Source organism: Macaca nemestrina, chromosome 12 (assembly GCF_043159975.1).
Source record: "Macaca nemestrina isolate mMacNem1 chromosome 12, mMacNem.hap1, whole genome shotgun sequence".
Classification (NCBI taxonomy): Eukaryota; Metazoa; Chordata; class Mammalia; order Primates; family Cercopithecidae; genus Macaca; species Macaca nemestrina.
In genome coordinates this window covers 117,425,539-117,439,623 of record NC_092136.1, presented here as the reverse complement: position 1 = coordinate 117,439,623, position 14,085 = coordinate 117,425,539, and the positions used below count along the sequence as shown (strand labels likewise).

Sequence of the window (14,085 nt, the reverse complement as noted above, 5' to 3'; positions counted from 1 at the left end):
GTCATTTACATCAGGTATAACTCCCAATGCAATCCCTCCTCCCTCCCCCCTCCCCATGATAGGCCCCGGTGTGTGATGTTCCCCTTCCTGAGTCCAAGTGATCTCACTGTTCAGTTCCCACCTATGAGTGAGAACATGCGGTGTTTGGTTTTCTGTTCTTGCGATAGTTTGCTGAGAATGATGGTTTCCAGCTGCATCCATGTCTCTACAAAGGACACAAACTCATCGTTTTTTATGGCTGCATAGTATTCCATGGTGTATATGTGCCACATTTTCTTAATCCAGTCTGTCACTGATGGACATTTGGGTTGATTCCAAGTCTTTGCTATTGTGAATAGTGCCGCAATAAACATACGTGTGCATGTGTCTTTATAGCAGCATGACTTATAATCCTTTGGGGATATACCCAGTAATGGGATGGCTGGGTCATATGGTACTTCTAGTTCTAGATCCTTGAGGAATCGCCATACTGTTTTCCATAATAGTTGAACTAGTTTACAATCCCACCAACAGTGTAAAAGTGTTCCTATTTTTCCATATCCTCTCCAGTACCTGTTGTTTCCTGACTTTTTAATGATTACCATTCTAACTGGCGTGAGATGGTATCTCATTGTGGTTTTGATTTGCATTTCTCTGATGGCCAGTGATGATGAGCATTTTTTCATGTGTCTGTTGGCTGTATGAGAATGTCTATTCATATCCTTTGCCCACTTTTTGATGGGGTTGTTTGTTTTTTTCTTGTAAATTTGTTTGAGTTCTTCATAGGTTCTGGGTATTAGCCCTTTGTCTGATGAGTAGATTGCAAAAATTTTCTCCCATTCTGTAGGTTGCCTGTTCACTCTGATGGTAGTTTCTTTTGCTGTGCAGAAGCTCTTTAGTTTAATTAGATCCCATTTGTCAATTTTGGCTTTTGTTGCCGTTGCTTTTGGTGTTTTAGACATGAAGTCCTTGCCCATGCCTATGTCCTGAATGGTATTACCTAGGTTTTCTTCTAGGGTTTTTATGGTATTAGGTCTAACATTTAAGTCTCTAATCCATCTTGAATTAATTTTTGTATAAAGAATAAGGAAAGGATCCAGTTTCAGCTTTCTACTTATGGCTAGCCAATTATCCCAGCACCATTTATTAAATAGGGAATCCTTTCCCCGTTTCTTGTTTTTCTCAGGTTTATCAAAGATCAGATGGCTGTAGATGTGTGGTATTATTTCTGAGGACTCTGTTCTGTTCCATTGGTCTATATCTCTGTTTTGGTACCAGTACCATGCTGTTTTGGTTACTGTAGCCTTGTAGTATAGTTTGAAGTCAGGTAGCGTGATGCCTCCAGCTTTGTTCTTTTGACTTAGGATTGTCTTGGACATGCGGGCTCTTTTTTAGTTCCATATGAACTTTAAAGCAGTTTTTTCCAATTCTGTGAAGAAACTCATTGGTAGCTTGATGGGGATGGCATTGAATCTATAAATTACCTTGGGCAATATGGCCATTTTCACGATATTGATTCTTCCTATCCATGAGCATGGTATGTTCTTCCACTTGTTTATGTCCTCTTTTATTTCACTGAGCAGTGGTTTGTAGTTCTCCTTGAAGAGGTCCTTTACATCCCTTGTAAGTTGGATTCCTAGGTATTTTATTCTCTTTGAAGCAATTGTGAATGGAAGTTCATTCATGATTTGGCTCTGTTTGTCTGTTACTGGTGTATAAGAATGCTTGTGATTTTTGCACATTAATTTTGTATCCTGAGACTTTGCTGAAGTTTCTTATCAGCTTAAGGAGATTTTGGGCTGAGACAATGGGGTTTTTTAAATATACAATCATGTCATCTGCAAACAGGGACAATTTGACTTCTTCTTTTCCTAACTGAATACCCTTTATTTCTTTCTCTTGCCTGATTGCCCTAGCCAGAACTTCCAACACTATGTTGAATAGGAGTGGTGAGAGAGGGCATCCCTGTCTTGTGCCAGTTTTCAAAGGGAATTTTTCCAGTTTTTGCAATCAAGGTGTTTTAACCCTCAGGGCTATTCACAAGGAGAGCAGGCAGTTTTCAGGGCTGTGCCCTCTCACCGCAGGGGAGTTTACACTGAGGCCGTGAGAACTTCTCCAAGGAAGAGAATGTATTCCTAATCCCTGATTTTCTGTCTGGTCCTAAGGGGGTTAAAAAATTACTTACAGAGAAATCTCAGGAGGGAAGGAAAGAACCCTGTACGACTGGGAGCCCCCAACCCATAGTTTACCTGAGAACTCAGCAGAGGAGTCACCACGGCTCTGCGGGGTCTCCTGGGACCACTGCAAGAATAATTTCCCACATACCCAAAAGTGGAGCTCAGCCCCCTGCCCCATGCCCCCCGTTGTTATACAGAATGGAAACCTGAGACTAGAGAGTGGAAAGGACAATAATGACACTGTTGCTGTGTTCTCAACACTTCCAGGCCCTGGACTAGGTGATGTACACCCCATCTCCAACCCATCTAGGGGGTTAGGATTGGCCTCCACTGATAGATAAGGAAATTGAGGCTCAGGAAGATTAAGTGACTCTGCCCACCCACAGCCCCGCACCCAAAATGGCACAGCTGGAAAGATCCCAAGCCAGGTTTCAAGTCCAGGTCGTCTGGCTCCAGCAAGTTCTCTACAACTCCCCTGGGGCAGGAGGTCTTCACCTAGACAGCGCAAACTCAAGTCAGAATCCCTTTCCTCACATTCTTGCCTCTTCCCTTTGTCCCAAACCTCCCTGTCACTGGTTCATCCACCCACCCCCACTCAGACACCTCTTCCTCCCATCACAGGCTCTCCCGACCTAAATGGAGAAATCTAGTCCAACAACGACAGACTCCACGTGCCCAGGACTAAAAGAAGCCAGGTGGCGGAGTAAATGAAAGTTGGCCGAAGGCCTTCGCTTAAGTGCTTTCCATTCGGCCTGTCTTTGCATTCTGGGCAGTGCTGGGTTTGTGTGTGACTCTGTGCATGGGGAGAGGGCTCTGTGCTTATGGCAAGGGCAGCTCCCAGAGCTTGGGGATAGAGGATTGATTTTAGGATGGGGAGGCTGGAGCTGAGCTCAGGAGGTGTGGGCATGGTCAACCCCATCTTTCCAGTCTCATCAGTGACTCTGGGAAATGTTTGTCGGACCAGCCCTGCCGTGGGGTGGGGGTAGTGGAGAGAATCAAGGAGAAGGGTGGTGCTGATCTAAAACCCGGCAGCAGCCAGACATGGTGGCGTGCACCTGTAGTCTCAGCTACTCCAGAGGCTGAGGGGGGAGGATTGCTTGAGCCCAGGAGCTTGAGGCTGCAGTGAGCTGTGATTGTGCCACTGCACTCCAGCCTGGGAGACAGAACCAGACCAGGGAGTAGGGAGAGGCAGAGTAGAAAAAAGAACGATACTCTTCTTTGGCTGTCATGGGCTCCATCAAGAAAAGCCCCCTGGTCAGGTTCCTCCCCAAACCCACAGCCAACAGACAGCCTGTGTGCCACAGGCCAGGCAGTGGCCATCCCCAGGGCACCTGCCTCACTTCCCCATGGCAGGGAGCCCTGGATCCCAGACAGGTCCCGTTGCCAAGGAGCCACAGGCAGACAGACCGGCATGGGGGAGATCTGTTTCCATTTCCAGTCTCTGGCTCCCTCATCCCTGGCTCCTGGGACAATCAAGCCACTTGGCTTCCCGTCTCATCTGCCACTGGAGCCCTCACAGAGAAGCTAGAACTAGTAGGAAAGGCAGGCGGAGAGCAGGATTCAATGAAGGGAAAGATGTCTGTGAACAAACGGGCTTGGCCTGCCCCATCTGAGCATGAATAAATAAACAACTGCAATGATAAGCTGGCCGCCTTGCCACACAGCTCCGCCAGCCGAGGGAGAATTCCTTCAAAAGAATGGAGCCTGGTGCCAGTTCATTATTTATGAGCAGGGCCCACCAAGGTGGGGCCTCTGTTGTTTGTTGCAATTTAACACAGGCCTCGGTGGAGAGGGAGGGAGGGGCAGGTGCTGGGCAGGTGCTGGGAGGGAGGGAGATCTCTGTGCAGCAGCCAAAAGCAGTAAGAGGTCAAATTCATAGCGATCATCTCAGGAACATGCTCGCCCTTTCTCGGTGACAAAGGTCTGGGTGTGGCAGCCGTGTTGGACTGCTTCTCACAAATGGCACCGCTCTACCCCCGGTCCATCAAATCAATGGATGCCACCAAATGTTCAATTCAGTGAGCATGTACAGAACACCTGCTGTGGGTCAGCTGCTGTGCAAGTGTGCTAGGGCTCATGAAGATGGATGAGATGCCTGCATTATCTGTAAGGAGCTCCGGCTCCAGAATATCTGGGTGCAAGAGGCAGTCTGCTTGGGAGAAACACCACTTTGAGTCAGACAGGCTGGGGTTTGAATATCAGATCTGCCAGTGCCCAGCCGCAGGGCCCTGGCCGAGTCATCTGTCCAGCTGAGCTCCCTCATCCATTAAATGGAGCCAATAATGCCTTCCTTGAGGTGTCATTTTAGCGATTACAGATAAGATAGCTGGCCTGTTTCCTGGCACATGGTAGCTGCGCAATGAATTCAAGCTGCTGATGGTTGTGATAGTATTTGACGCTCATACAAATATCTTGATCTTCAAGATCATTCAGGAAATTTCTCTTTTTTTTTCTGCTTTTATCCAAAATTTTGGCATCTCTTAGTAAGTCTTAGAGTAGTCTTTGTTACCCAATATGATTCCACTATTGGCCTTACTGGAAGAAAGGAGTTGGTCTCCCCTTTTTGAATTTAAACATCTTCCTTCAGAATGAATTCTGCTATATTACCTTTATGACATTAGCCTTATGCTTTAGGAAATAATAATATCAAATATTTATTCATTGAGTGTTTGCTATGTGTCAGGCACTGTGCTAAGTGTCCTATATCCACTATCTCATTTGATCTTCACAGCAAACTTTGGCATAGGTAGTTCACTATCACCATTTTACAGATGAAGGAGCCGAGGCCTAGAGAGGTTAACTTGCCCACAATCACACAGCAGGTGATGGAGCAAAGATCCATGTAAGCCTGACCCAGAGCTCTTCACCACCATGTGATTTACACGTGGGATTTCCTTACCTTGGAAGTCATGCCCACCGCCATTTGATTCAGGATAGCAAGGCCACAGATGGACGAAATTGGGACCAAGGGCACCACCAGCTTTAGGATGAGGATTGCAGCACACTTAGAATTTCGAGGCCAGGAACTGGCAGATTCTAATTTCCTGCCATAGCCAGGTTGGGAGACTCTGTGTCAGTTCCTCGTATGGGACCTTGTACTGGTCTCTAGTTTGGGGATTTTTTTGTTGTTTGTTTTGTTGAGACAGGGTCTCACTATGTCCTCGAGCTGGAATGCAGTGATGCAATCATGGCTCACTGCAACCTCTGCCTTCTGGGCTCAAATGATCCTCCCACCTCAGCCTCCCAAGTGGCTGGGACTACAGGTTCACGCCACCACACCTGGTTGTGTTTTTTTGTTTTTTGTTTGTTTGTTTTTGTAGATTCAGGGTTTCACCATGTTGCCCAGGCTGGTCTTGAACTCCTGAGCTCAAACAGTCTGCCTGCCTCGGCCTCCCAAAGTGCTGGGCTTACAGGCGTGAGCCACCCCACCCGGCCTCTGACTGTTACTTGTGTGTGAATTCCCATCATCCCAACTAGACTGTGAGTGATTCAATGGGAGGGGCTGGCAACCAATCAACAGTACATATTGGGCACCTGCTGTATACCTCACCTTGTGCTGAGTGTTGCAGAGTTGAAAGAGAGGGATCCTTGGATCTAGTACGGTGGCTCACACCTGTAATCCCAGCATTTCAGGAGACTGAGGCAGGCAGATCGCTTGAGCTCAGGAGTTCAAGACCAGCCTGGGCAACATGGTGAAACCCCATCTCTACCAAAAATACAAAAATTAGCTGAGCATGGTGGTGCATGCCTGTGGTCCCGGCTACTCTAGAGGCTGAGGTGGGAGGATCACTTGAACCCGGGAGGCGGAGGTTGCAGTGAGTCGAGATTGCACCTCTGCACTGCAGCGTGGGTGACACAGTGAGACCCAGTCTCAAAATAAATAAATAAATAGAGGGACCTCCCCCCACCTGCCAGGAGTCACAGGCAGCTGGAGGGCAGAGACACACACTCGTGGCGAGACAACCAGCCACTCCAGGCCATGTGTGCCCAGGGCCTGCTGTGGAGCAGAGGGAGCATTCTTGGCTGGCACCAAGTCAGACATCTCCCATACCTGGGAACACAAAGTAGGTGCTCAAACCTACTTGATGAATTAAACTTCCTGTTTTTAGAGGTCACGAGAAGGCAGCACCTCTGGGCCATGCTCAGCTGAGGCTGCTGATTCTGAGGTGGGACCAGAGATAGAGTCAGGAGACATGACTTGCCAAGAGAAATGAGCTTGGGCTTTGTAGGTTCATGGCCTCATTACAGCAGCAGGGAATGTAGTGAGAGTAAAGGGTAATTCTTCCAGCCCCCATTTGGGGATTGGACACAGGGCCTTGCTGTCACATAGACCTAAACCCAGGATAGATGACACTCAGCTGGGTTGGCCTAGACCCCTGGGGTCCCCAGATGGCTCCATCCCAGAAACCGATGAATCAAAACCAGCCCTGGGGAAAACATGAGGAAGGCCAGGCTCCCGAATGCAGATTCCTCATCCTGTATTTTCCCTCCTGCTGGAGAAACCAGGTCCCATGTGTTCAAGGGCGTGACATTCTCATGTCTCTCTCATTCCCTTCCTTTATAACCAGTGCTTATTCTCAGAAAAGGCTGCAGAAACATATTCTTATTAAGGGGTAAATAACTGACCACATTCTATAGCGTTGCCTCTCTCAGGGGTATTTGCATTTAAACCAGAATCTGTGGTTTAAGTGAAGGGAATAAAACACAGATAGTGGAATTTCAGATCCTGGCAAATACAGAACGGTGTTTTGGATGGCGTAGTGTTTCTGGAGCTTCCACAATTACCACCACCTAATCTCACTAAATGTAGGCTGGTCCTGATCTTGTCCATCTCAACTGGGCCCTCTCGGCCTCAGAAGGTGAAGGTCGGTCTCCCTGCTGAAGAGTTTTTGTCCTCTCCTCAACACACTCTGGTGGTTTTCGAACCCTGATTTTGTGATAGGCCCGCAAAGGGTTCATGATCCAGGGTTGAGGAGTTGCCTCTGGGTCTTTTTCTTTGTCTCTCTGTTTCTGAGGACAGAAATGCTGAACCAGCCCGACAAGGCGTGGTAGCGTTTGTAGCTTACTGTGGTTTATTTGGAGCTAGAGGTGGGGGTGGGGACAGAGGAGCAGTAGTTGGTGCGGGTGGGGGCTGGGAACAGCTGGAGTGCCTTTGAGGGAGCAGCTGCCATAGAGGCTTCTCTGTGGGTGTACAGCAAAATGGTGGCTTTTAATACTTTTCAAGGGATAATCTCATTCGATAAATCCAGCTGAGGAGGTGGGAACTACCCTCGGATGATTCCTGCCCTCCCTCCCGTCCTCCTGCAGGGCCCTCCCAAGACCCTTCCCGGTGCCCAAGCACACCTGAGTCTGTGGGATCCCTATACTTCCTCCTTACCCCTCCTCCTCATCCAGCTCTGGCCTCCTGGCCTCCTCCAGTGGCCAGCCAGGGCAGGAGAAAAGGTTCTCGGCCCTTCATAAATCACCTTCTCCCTGCCTGGAAACACCCAGAGAAAGGAAGCTGCCATCTCCACAGCCACGTGGCACGGCTACCAGCAATGCCAAGAGATAATGACAGGTTGAGTGTTCTCTGCCTAGTGAGGACTTGCATGCAAATGACTCCACTCTGAATGGACCTAATTGTCACCGCCTGATGTGGTGGCTCAGACCACCTCCTCCTCCCTCCTCTGGTGGGGAGGAAGTGGAGCAGGGAGCAAAGGGGATCCTGTGGTGTGGGGGAGGGATGGACTCAAATGGCCCCTGGGACCTGGAGCCTGAGGGAGAAGGAAGCTGGCATTTCCCCTCTGTGGGCTGGGCCTGCTAGTGCACAGCTGTGGCGAGAGTGGGGATTTGCTCCCCGACGTGATCCAGAGTGAGATTCGGCTCTACAACCGTAAATCCCTTTATGTATCGCAACTCAGCCGTGAGAGGCAGTCACGTGCCTGCAAGATGTTACCGCTTGGCCAGCCAGGCCCAGGCAGAGAAAGGAGAGGTTGCAGGGAGCAAGGCAATGAAGATCCTCCCTGTGTGCTACAGGAAGCCCTGCCCCAGCTTGTCCCCAGGAACTCCCGCCGGCAACACAGGCAGAGCTGGGCATGGAGACCTGGCAAGGAAGACGTGAGGGTGGTCAGGAGTAGAGAGAGCCAACACTTACAGAAGGCTTCCTTCATTTCAGACGCTTTTCTACATATGTTTACATGACATGTATGAAGACTCATTCCATTCTCACTGTATCTCTACCATGTGGGCTCTATGGTTATTATCCCCAGTGTTTGCACAAAAGGAAGGGGAGGCACAGAGAAGTGAAGGGATTTGCTCCAGATGACACTTTTTGGCAGAGCCCAGATTCAAATACAGAGCCTGGCCCTAGACCTTCCGTTGTGCTCTTCCACCTCCCTCTGGGAATGCACTGCTTACCTGGTGCGCTCCTGGAGTCAGAGCAGCTGGATGAGTCCCGGATGCTAAACTGGGCTTCAGTGTCTGTCTCTGAGTAAGCATGCATCGCTATTGATGGAGTGTTTATACATCTCTGTGCATTGCATGCCCATTTTCTGACGCAGATGGACATCCTCTGGTCTAACCAGAACCAGGGTCCTGCAGCTCTTACTGAGTTGAATTCTGGAGTGGAGTCCATGATAATGAAGAAAGCACAGAGTGGTGGCAGATGTCTTGTGTTGAGGAAGAGAAGGCTGAGGAAGAACCCAGTGAATATGTTCACATGGTGTAGAGAGGGGCTATGGTGCTGCTAAGCAGAGAGGGCTCTAAACCCATCCCAAACATCGCCTTTTCACCCATTTACAATTCTGGGTTTCATATGTGATTTCACTTGGAGAAAGGCATTCATACTCCAAAGAAAAGTGTCCAACATTAGAATATTCCAAAGTGTCTATTCTACAGTGCTATGAGAATGGGTAATAAGGAGCCACTGAAAACTTTGATTAGGAGAAGCCATTTGGAAATCCTCCTCCAGTCACAAGTATCCCAGTGAATAAGAAGGTATATGGGCCAGAACTAAATGTGGCCATCCACTAGCTGAGAGGGCTGGCTAGTGAAGGGGAGGTAGCTGCCCATTCCCCTGGTAGCAACCAAAATACAGGACTGGATCCAGTGTCCCCTCCTCAGAGTTATCCTAGGAAATCAAGGAACAAGAGGTGAAATTCACCCGTGAGGTACTAAGAAAAGATTTCTGGTTTTGCAGCTACTGCCCTGAAATTTACCCCAAGCTGCAACAGAATGTTTCATTGTTAATTGGTCAGGAATTCTCTAATCACTGAAAGGAAACTGGCATTGAGATCTGTATTACTATGATAATTCTGTAATTCTGCTGCATTAGTGTTATTAAATGTCACTGAGCGATTGCTTTCCCAATGGTTAAATTTTTAGTGCATTTATCCTTTCAAAACTTTAGGCACCAACCCCCCAGAAAGATACCACCAAAAATCCTGTTCCAAAGTGGGATAGTCAGAATGCTGCTTAAAACTCCCGGAGCTCCTAATCAGTTTAAACCAAAGCCATTCAGCCCTGATTTTGAGATCATGACAAACTCGCTTTGTGCCCAGGAAAAGGGATGAAAGTTGGCGCTGCCCCTCCTTGCCACACAGAGTGCCTCCCTGCTCCCTTTTTTCCCCTCCTTCAGCTCCTTCCTCCACCCACCCCAAACCCTGAAATTATATAGACAAGAGCAAAGATATGTTTGGACTTTATGTTTGGGGAATAAGAGAGATCAGTTGGATTAGTCTCTGAATGAAGGTGAAGATGAAGATTCCCAGTGGGGCATGGGGGACCATAATAGACCCCAGACCCATTTCAACCCAGCTTTCACGGCTGCATGTTGGACAGCTGCAATCTCCTAAGTCACCTAGATGCCTATGGTATAGCCAGGCGTAGCTTGGATTGGGATGTCAGAAAAACCTGAGTTCTAATGCTTGCTTTGCGCTTCAACCTTGGGCAAGTTAATGAACTAATTCCTGCTCTTTAGTTAAGTGGGGTAATAAGTTATATGCCATAAAATAGGGGAAAACATCAAGGTTCTATCAAAACTACTATCTTTTTAATTTTTTTCTTGTACAAATTCGTTAGACCAAAAAGTAATCCCCTTGGAAAATTTCAGGAAATGACCAGGGTAGGGAGATCTGCTAGGCTGGCATTCCAGGTCTCATGTTCTTGGACAATGGGGGAGAAGGGAGAGAGGAGAGCCAGAGAGAATGTTTGAAGGTTTCATATTCCGCTTTCTTTTATAAGCTGTGACCATCCACATGTTGGAGGAAAATGTTAATTAAATGACCAATAAATATTTACTTTTTTTTTTTTTTTTTTGAGACTAAGTCCTGCTCTGTCACCCAGGCTGGAGTGCAGTGGCCCCATCTCGACTCACTGCAACCTCCACCTCCCGGGTTCATGCCATTTTCCTGCATCAGCCTCCCAAGTAGCTGGGACTACAGGCTCCCGCCACCATGCCCAGCTAATTTTTTTTATTATTATTATTATTAGAGACAGGGTTTCACCGTGTTAGCCAGGATGGTCTCCATCTCCTGACCTCATGATCCACCTGCCTCAGCCTCCCAAAGTGCTGGGATTACAGGCGTGAGCCACTGCGCCCAACTACTTCTTTAATATATATATATAGTATCAGGACTGGCCTGTGTTTAGGGATTGGGCCTGGAATATTTCTATATGCTCTGTATGCCTCGGCTCAATATGTCTTTGGTTGCATTTTTTCTTTTTTTTCTTTAAGTAAAGACAATATTCCCAAAGGTGTAAAAAAGGACTTGAGTTTTGGATGATTCTGAAGTTGACAATTTTCTTTCTAAGTTAGAGAAGGAGAATTAAGGGGCAAAAATAGGAGGTCAGGAGAAGGCAGCAGCCAAATGAAAAATCAGAACTAGCTGGGTGTGGTGGTTCATGCCTGTAATCCCAGCACCTTGAGAGGCCAAAGCGGGTGGATCACTTGAGGTCAGGATTTGGAGACCAGCCTGGCCAACATGATGAAACCCTATCTCTACTAAAAACAACAACAACAACAACAACAAAAATAGCTGGGTGTGGTGGTGCACGCCTGTAGTCCCAGCTACCCAGGAGGCTGAGGTGGGAGAATTGCTTGAACCTGGGGGGTGGAGGTTACAGTGAGCCGAGATCGTGCCATTGCACTCCAGCCTGGGTGACAGAGTGAGACTCCGTCTCGGAAAAAAAAAAAAAAAAAAGAAATAATTCCTAGGTCCTCCCTCCTGCAGGCTGGCAAGGACCTTGGTCTCTAACTCAGGTTGATCTCAGCTGCTCATGGCCCTGCTCCCACACACCTGCCCCCCAGTTTGCTTCTTGCAGCGGTGTTTCTAGCAAGTAAGGTGACTGAGGCCATTCTGGCGCTGTCCCCAGTCCTGAAATGCCACCAGTTCCTGTCTTAGTGATTAAAGTGGCTCTCGAGTGCTCCCCCCTAGTCAGCTGTTGTGTGGAAACTAATTTCCATATAATAACATTTTGTTATTTGTAATAAATCATACCCACAGTAAGGTGACTGGGTTATGTCATTATTTGCAAACCTACAGAATGTAATTATCATATGTCGGAAAACCTCCATGCAGAACGGTGCTGTTCCAGCCGCAGCACCGTCCAATAATAATAAAAATTTATATTGTGCTTTATGGGACTGCTCATCACAGTCACTGTTCTATGCCAAGGGAAAAGAAAGCCCACCGCAGGGACAAATTCACAAACGGGCAAACTTTGTAAATGCCAAACTAGTTGATCCCAAAGCTAGCTACTAGGTTTCCTCATCTTTTTTCCTATGAACCCTTTATAGTAACAGACTGGGTGTCCAGGTTTGCCTCTGCATTCAAAACAATGAAAACAATTAAAAGGAGTTTCCCTTTTATGCATTAAGTACACATGCATCAGCCTTGACTGATGTTTGTTCACAAAGACTAGATTTTTGAACAAAATACCTGCATTGCTCCTTTTCACTACTCTTTCCCTGTATCCCTGTCTTCGCCTCCCACACCTCATCTTCTTTTCCCTTAGAATAGGTGCTTCTATTGCTTTCTGTGAACATAGTAATGCAAGTTCCATGAGCAGTAAATGAGGGACATGTTGATTATCCATCATCTTGCATCTGTTTCCAAAATGTCCTCTCTGGTTGAATTTCACCCAAACATAGAAATATGTGATTTCCATTAGCAATGGGCTCCCCAGTTCTATCTCTCCTCCCCAACCAGACACATGTGTGTCTAACCCTTTGGCATGTCCTACTAATTTATTTTTTTTCTTGAGAAGAATGGCATGTTCTGCCTGATCAGAAAATGCTGTGAACTCCCAGGGAGGTTGTGTTTCCTGGTAGAAATCCCAGTAAGAGCAGAGTCTTGTAGTTTCAAAAGATCTGGGCTTAAGAGTAGCAATTCTTCACCATCCAGTGCCTTGCGATCTTTTATGACTCCGGGGAGTCATTCTCCCACTTTAACCACAATGGTCTTACTTTTATTACATGTGTGGTTGTGGCAGCTCTCACAGATAATTTTGTTTAGGGCTGTGAAATTTGCCTTCAAACTCAAAATTGAATTCAACCCACTGCTTTCTGCAGGAGCGATGGGCTTGCACGTGTATCTCTTTCCCAGAGATGTTTGCAGTTATTGATGCTGAGTGTGGTCATTTATCATGGACAATAGAGAACAAAAAAGAATTTATTAATACATTTCCTGCTCCTATATGATTTTGTCTTGGAGCTTAAGACATGACATTTTGTTCCTTCACCACTTCTATCTGCATATTTCCACGCCTGCTTCGTATCCCTCTACTTTGGGAGGTTTGTTGAAGGAAGATGGTCTTATGATGGTTGCAAAGGAATGAGAACCTGAAAGGTCACTTTTTTTTTTTTTTTAACCATACCTGGAGCTCACAAAAATCCAGCTCAAGATGATCCACATAAAGGTGGAGATAGAGATGGGTGACATTGATAAACTCTTCCTGGCTATGAGGTGTAAGGTACTGAAATGCATCACCAGGGAGAGGCGCTCATCCTCTGCCTCAAGAGATTTCAATGGAAATTGGGTGGGGCCAGCCCTAGCACCTGTTATCCCTGCCATTTTTATCACAGACTATCCATAGAGGGGAATGCTATGTAGTCCTTAAAACCATGTTTTGAACATGATTCGAGGATGCAAAATAAAAGCCCTCATTGGAATATAAAATGAAAAAAAGCATATAAAATTGCATATGCAACCAGATCTCCACCATCCTTCCAAAAAAAGACTAAAATGAAATATACCAAGTCTATCTCTTGTTGGTGGGGTTGCAGGTAATTTTTATTGTCTTATTTTGGTTTTTCTATATTTTCCAAATTTCTTACAACAAATTGGTATTATATTTTAATCAGGAAAAAGCAGACATTTTTTAAAAGTCCCCCAGAGACAGTGGCTCCACTGACTATCTTGTCCCTATTCTAATGACTGACTTCCCAACCCTCCCCCTCCACTATGAAGAAAGCCTTCCTCATTAAAGCGCTTCTGTAGCCTTCCCTCACCCTCATCTCTTCAGAGAAGCGTCTTAAGGAAATATCAAAGGGTGTGTGTGTGTGTGTAAGACAGAGTAATCATTATATCAGGAAGGAGGAAACCCACCATAGAAATGCAAAACAGAACAGTTAGAGAACAGCAATGGTGAACTATTGAGGAGGCCCTTCTTGACAGAGGTAACAATGAGGAATGAAAATCCCACCACAGAAACTGTCAAAGGGCAAAGGATGATGACAGGAGAAGTGAATAATAAAGTTTCTATGGGGCAGGGTGGGGTAGTGGGGAGGGACACGTCTTTCATCCCTCCCTGGCCTCCTATCTTCCTTAGGCTCCAACCACATAGGACTAAAGACGAGAGTCACAGTAGGGGAATGAGGCTGCCCCACACCAGAGAGGAGCCTGAGGAGCCCTACCATGGAGAGAGGACCAGATAGCCAAAGCCAGAGGAG

The 14,085-nt window shown here is 46.8% G+C and overlaps 1 protein-coding gene across 1 annotated transcript in view; it reads left to right on the top strand.

Annotated features, from left to right (window-relative positions):
- LOC105476431 (DS cell adhesion molecule like 1) overlaps positions 1–14,085 on the top strand; it is a 365,099-nt gene that overhangs the window by 186,624 nt on the left and 164,390 nt on the right. The gene's annotated exons all lie outside the window — the stretch shown is intronic.